This window comes from Pituophis catenifer, unplaced genomic scaffold (assembly GCF_029215685.1).
Source record: "Pituophis catenifer annectens isolate HBS135680 unplaced genomic scaffold, rPitCat1.0.hap2 SCAF_1, whole genome shotgun sequence".
NCBI lineage: Eukaryota > Metazoa > Chordata > Lepidosauria > Squamata > Colubridae > Pituophis > Pituophis catenifer.
In genome coordinates, this window is record NW_027256881.1 from 275,246,329 (window position 1) to 275,252,328 (window position 6,000).

The 6,000-nt window shown below is 39.4% G+C and overlaps 1 protein-coding gene across 2 annotated transcripts in view; it reads right to left on the reverse strand.

Moving 5' to 3' along the window:
• The window catches only part of PHF21A (PHD finger protein 21A), a 179,779-nt gene extending 174,537 nt beyond the window's left edge, over positions 1–5,242 (reverse strand). For both annotated transcript variants that reach the window (XM_070931233.1, XM_070931232.1), the window contains exon 1: positions 4,919–5,242. The gene's annotated coding sequence lies outside the window, so the exon portion shown is untranslated. The remainder of the gene's footprint in view (positions 1–4,918) is intronic.
• Positions 5,243–6,000: the final 758 nt, after the last annotated feature.

The window sequence follows — 6,000 nt, forward strand, 5'->3', positions numbered from 1 at the left end:
AAGTTTAATTCTTCAAATACTTTGCTAAAGTATTTGTGAGCAATAATAAACATAAATAAAATAACAAAGATAAATAAAATATACAATACTTATATAAATTTAATAGTAAAGAAGCCAGTTATGGTGCCTAGTCTAATATACAAAGCAGTAAGATAATAACTTGGGAATTTCTTTATTCTCTGACATATTTGCAGTCAATATATTCCTACCACATACTCAATTATCTGCAAACACATCACTCTCTAAATATCTACACAACTTAAAATATACCGTTCCCAAAATACTTTCAGCTAGAGACAAATTAATCAATTATTTCTCCTTGCAATTAATGCACTTTCAGGACCACCTCTCTCAACCTATCCCATGGGTTCTCACAAAAAAGACCTGTGACTGTATCCTGTGTTATGGAATGAACCTAATTTCCTGGCCTTCAAAAATAAAAAAAAAAAACCTCCTCTCAAAACATGGCTTTTCCATAGAGCTAACGCTGTGAAGGCTACCTACAGTCTACAAAAATGGGGAACATAAACAGCATTATGTACATAAATAAAAATCTTTACCTCAAAACACTTCAATCCTTTAAATTATCAATTTATGTCAGATCATATTAATTCAAGTTCTGAACTTCATTAACTATATGTAAAATGTGAAACTTGAACTAATGAAGAAGCAGTGATCTCTCTTTGCACCATGTGTTCTTTAAAAAGACAAACTATTCAAAAGCTTCTACGAGGCAAGAAAGAAATGGGTTCATATCCAAAATTTACAAGGAACCATGTAAAACAGCAATGTAGGGCCATTATAAAATTACAGTCAGCTGTATTTTTATAACAGCACCATGAATTTAAATGTCCAAATGTTAAAATATTCTGATGAAACCAAGAATTAACTACTGCTTCTCTTTTAAGTTAGCTCAGATATCTCAAAGATTATAAATCACATTCATTGTGAGTTTGTCCACTTGTATTATTCATAAAAAGTGAAAAGAAGGAAAACATGTGTCTTTAACCATATGAATTTCAACTTCACTATTGCAATTCTATACATGTCTACTCAGAAATTATTCCCATTGATTTCAGCAGACTTCCAGTTAAGTACATAGTTTAATAATTTTTTAATTAGGACTAATATGGAATGGAATAAGCGATGCAAAGTAATACCCTGAATACTTAAGTTCCCAATAAATTTTAGTGCTGAATCTATTCCAAAAATACTAAACAAATTCACCCCAATTTAAATTCTCTATAGGTGCCTTACAATTAGTGCTTAGAAAAAATTTCCTCCATATGTATGTGAATGTAACAGTAAAACTTTGCTTTAGTATTATATTCTGTTATTAATGCTACAGTATAAGAAATATATGATCCAAAAATGCAATTAAACTTTTTCCATATAGAATTAAGTTAACTTCACCTGAGCTTATATTCAAGTTGCATTATTTCAATTAAATTTTAAGCATGCAATTAGATCTTAGCCCGCTAAAATTAAAATAAATTTAAGAGATGGGTTACATCAAAATAATTATTGGAATTTAAAAACTTTTGTTTTTACAAGAAATAAATATTGAAGTCCAATAGTGAACACTTATGCAGTACCAAAATGTTAAGTGTTTCAATATCAAAATAACTTGTTATAATACTGAAAGAGAAAATAAGATGATTCCACGCTTAACTATTGTTTTGAATATAGTCTAGATCAGTTTCATTTAACTGGTGCTCCAAATAGGTTGGAGTTCAACAGTCTTAATACCTCAGTGGGAATGGCCAGTGGGAGTCAGGTCTAACTGGTCTAGGGGAAGCTGTCCTTGAAAACATGTCCCAATATTGATACCAAGTATCACATATATTTGTGTTTGCAGTGCAAAAATAGTGTGCTTTACACTCTGTAATAAAATGTAATAATCCATTATATTTAATTTGAAAGAATATAAACAAAAAAGGCAGAAGAAAGTCTGCCTCAGTTTCCTTGCATTTAAAACATGTCTACTCAGAAGACCAACCAAGGCTTATATAGAAGTACAGCCTTTGTACTTTGTACTTTGATCAGTTTTGAAGGCCATCATATGTAAGTAGTAAAACATAACATACCCCAATTCAAGATGCACTTCTGTTTAATAAGTACATCTTCAATGTTGCATATTAGAGAAATGTCAAGATAGCCTTCGCCCCTTATTTTCCCATAAATACCCACACTTAGACCAACAGTCTAAGTTTTTGGCAATTATTATACCAATCAAAAGAACAAAACTTGCCAACCCCTTTCCCAGCAATTGGTCCATTTTTAAAAAGAAGCATAACAACGTACTATTTTCATTTCTCCAGACTACTATAGCCACTATTGTAGAAGAAAAGTTGAACCTGAATTTGTCATTTAAGAACAATTATATATACTGCTACAATGTATTTTATTACTTTAGAGATAATACTTTCCAAAGTTTCTGCCAACTTAGATTACTCAAATCCATAGAAAGAATTAGAATTGTGAGGAAATTCTTAGAATGTGTAAAAATAAATAGTGCTTTTACTTAAAATTCTTAGTAACTATTTATGTAGTAAGACAATATTTTGTGAAAAGTATTTTTAAAAATATATTTAAAATATATTCAAAGTTAGAGATTTGCAAAGTTCCTCACATGTTTAGCAAGATCACTAGTGTTTATGACAGCTAACTTTAGTTTCCCCTGAAATACCAGCATGTTACCAAGACTTTCAATATCATTTCATCTTACTTTCCATAAGAACAGAACATTTAATATTCACTAATATACTCAGATTGTAGTGGTCACTATACTTAGGCCATTAGAAAACAAAAAAGAAAAAAGTAAAGAAATAGTTAGAAAGTGAAACCAGACAAGTTCTGCCAAAGGAAATGATAAATAAAATGCAAGCAGTTCTATGAAAGTGAGTTCCTAAAACTCTTATTCTCTTTCTATAAAACCTTCTGGTGTCAAACTTTTTATTTCAAAAAGGTTGAAATTCCAAAAATACAATAGGCATTTGTTTAAGATTGGACAGTACATATGGCAAAATACTGGAATGTGATATTACAGAATCATATATATTTTGAAAATTGTTAATAATGCTTGCCCTAAAGCTGTTGCTACTCTTTAGTGTTACAGAATAATAGTATTTCAACAATCAGCTGGAACTGCACTTTTCTTGAATACTGTACTATAATACTAAATAATTTACTCTGATTTGCATGCCTAGGTTTACTAATTTCATATCTAATATTATTCAGTGGAAAAACACTTAACTTTATTATTATGTTTAGAATTTCCTACCTCATATTTATACTATGTTTTGTATGAAAGAGTCTTAACTTTTTAAGATAACATCCTTATTGAAAATATATCTGAAAAACCCAATCTCAACAGCCAAGATCTCTGTATCATAATCAAGAACATAGATTTCACTAAGTATTAATTCATCAAAGTGTACAAATCATTACTTAGAGAAGTTTATTACAAACATGACACAGTAAACGGCAACAGCACATTTATTTGGGAGTTGTTTTCACTAATTTTACTAACAATTTATTCTCTGCATAAATATGTCATTTAAAATAAGGACTTATAACCTGCAATTTAAATGGAATGACATCTTCACACCTTTCAGAACATCCTTGTCACTAGCAAACCTCTTCATAACAGTATCCCAAAAGCATTACAGATAAATGCATACTGATCATAAAACCTCATTTTCTGTCACTTGGTTTAATGGTGTTGATCTAATTCATTTTTATATCCACAACAAAAAGTATCAATTGTTTAATCCTGAAACTAACAACTGAGCTGCAGACATGTAAAGTGGGGGAGGGACAGAATCCCATCTGTAGTAAGCTCAGAATAACAAAGAAACAAACACATAGAAAAGTAACAAGATACACATGCACAAAACAACCAGACCAAATGGCAGTCCCACATACACCCCCTACTCTTTGTACCTAACACAAGAGAAATGGGAGGAAAAGAGAGAGAGAGAGAAGAGAGAAGAAGGTACACATCTCCAGTCACTGCAAACATGTGCCAGAGCAGGAGTGTGAAATCCCAAAGGTGTCCTTGCACTGAGCTTTGTATCCATGCAAAATGGGCTGCCCCAGGGTGAGGGGGGCAAGAGAGACTTCAGAATAACAAGTTGCTGAAGAAACGGAATTTTCCCAGCACTACTCGGGCTACCAAGACAAATTAAAAGGCAAAAGGGGGGGGAGAGAGGGGGGGGAAAAGAATAAGGGAGGAGAGCAAAAACCGCCGCCGCAGCAGCTTTACTACGAAGCCTCGATCATCAAAGCAGGAGCATCTTCAAGGTAATAAAACTTCCTCGGCGGCAGCATCAGGGAAGAAGAAAATGAACCCCACGGAAAAACGGCCTAGAAAAAAAGATCATCCTGGGGAGAAGGAGTGGGGGGAAATCGTCCTTTTCCCTTCCCCTCTCTTTGCAAAATGTGTCATTTCTCTCCCCCCCAACACAGACACACACACTCTCTCTCTCCAATGTGTCACCTAACCCCTCCCGCTCCACCACCACCACCACCATCTCCTCCTCCTCCTCTCACAGAAACTTACTTCAATCCTCACAGGTGACAGAGAAAGGACATGCCCCCTTCCCGCATCCCTAGGCATTATACCTCCGGGTGAGGGAGAGAGAGAGGGGGGGGCGGGTGAATTACCCTGAAGTTGTGGTTCCTCATCTCCAAGTTGGCTCCGGAGTCTTCCATGGTGGACTCCCTCCTCCCAGCGCGCACCCACACACCATCCACCCTTTTTCTCTCTTTCTCCCCCCCCCACCACCACCCCCCGAAACTCCCGAGGCAGGCAACAGAGGACCGGGGGGTGGGGGGGGTGGAAGAGAGGGGGAGAGAAAGAAAGGGGAAAGAGGGGAGGGGGAAGAGAGAATATCCAAAAGGTGGGATACTACACCCTGCTGGTGGTGGTGATGTTGCCGCCGAGGTGGTCTGGCTGGGGTCCCCCTGGCAGGACCTCTCTTTGAGGGGGAAAGGAGTCCTCTTCATAGGGAGAAGGCGGTGCAGCTGCTCCTCTGGGCCTCCCTGTCCCCCTCTTCTTGGCTCCTCTCTCTCTCTCCTCCTCCTCTCACTTTCTTTAATCTAAGCTGGGAGTGGAAGATGGTTGGTTGGTTGCTCCCTCCTCCTCCTCCTCCTCCTCCTGCTTTTCTCTTCTCTCTCTCTCCTCTGAGGGGTCCTTTTCCTTCCCCTTTCCCAGGGGGGCTCCTCCTGCAGAGGGGAGGAGGGGACAGGCAGGAAGAAAGGAACGAAGCAGAAGAGGCGCAGAAGAAGAGAAACTGTGACACAAAAACAAGCCGAGAAGCTGAACTCTTCTTCAATCCCATTCACCCGGCCCGGCCGCAGCACCCGCACGCCTGAATCCCTCCGCCACCGGCCCTCCGTTTTCTTTTTCTTTTTTTTTTTTTTCCTCCCCTGCTTTGCTTTGCTTTGCTGTGCTTTGCTTTGCTTTTGCCTGGCCTGCCAGCGGCGCGCGCTCCTGACTCCCTCGCTTGCCCGCGCGCCCCCGACACAACTCTCTCGCACACAAACGCGGCTTACTTCGGCCGCTCTCCGAAGCGAAGAAGGAGCCGAGGTTTTTGGGGACAAAAGCGGAGGAGGAGGAGGAGGCGGCCTCCCCTTCAACCGGGGCTCCCCACCTTTATCTCCCTATGAATGAAGGAGGAGGGGGTGGCCGGCCTGCTCGGGGAGAGGAGGGGGCGCCTCAAGGCTTCTCCAGAGGGACTACTTGACGTGTCGGTGCAGCGAATTTATTTCCCTTTGCCTAAGGAACGGGCTGTGGTGCGGCACCCATTGCCTAGGGAAAAAACCCGGATGTAAAGTGAGTGAAACTAAAGTAGAGTGAAGTAGGGCAGCAAACTCTCGCAGAGCAGCGGTAGCAGCGGTGGCAGGAAAAGATCACGCACCGGGGCAGGCAGAGGAGGGAGGGAGGAAACGAAGCAGGGCTCATGCACTGGGGCAGGCGGTGGGAGCAGCGGCAGC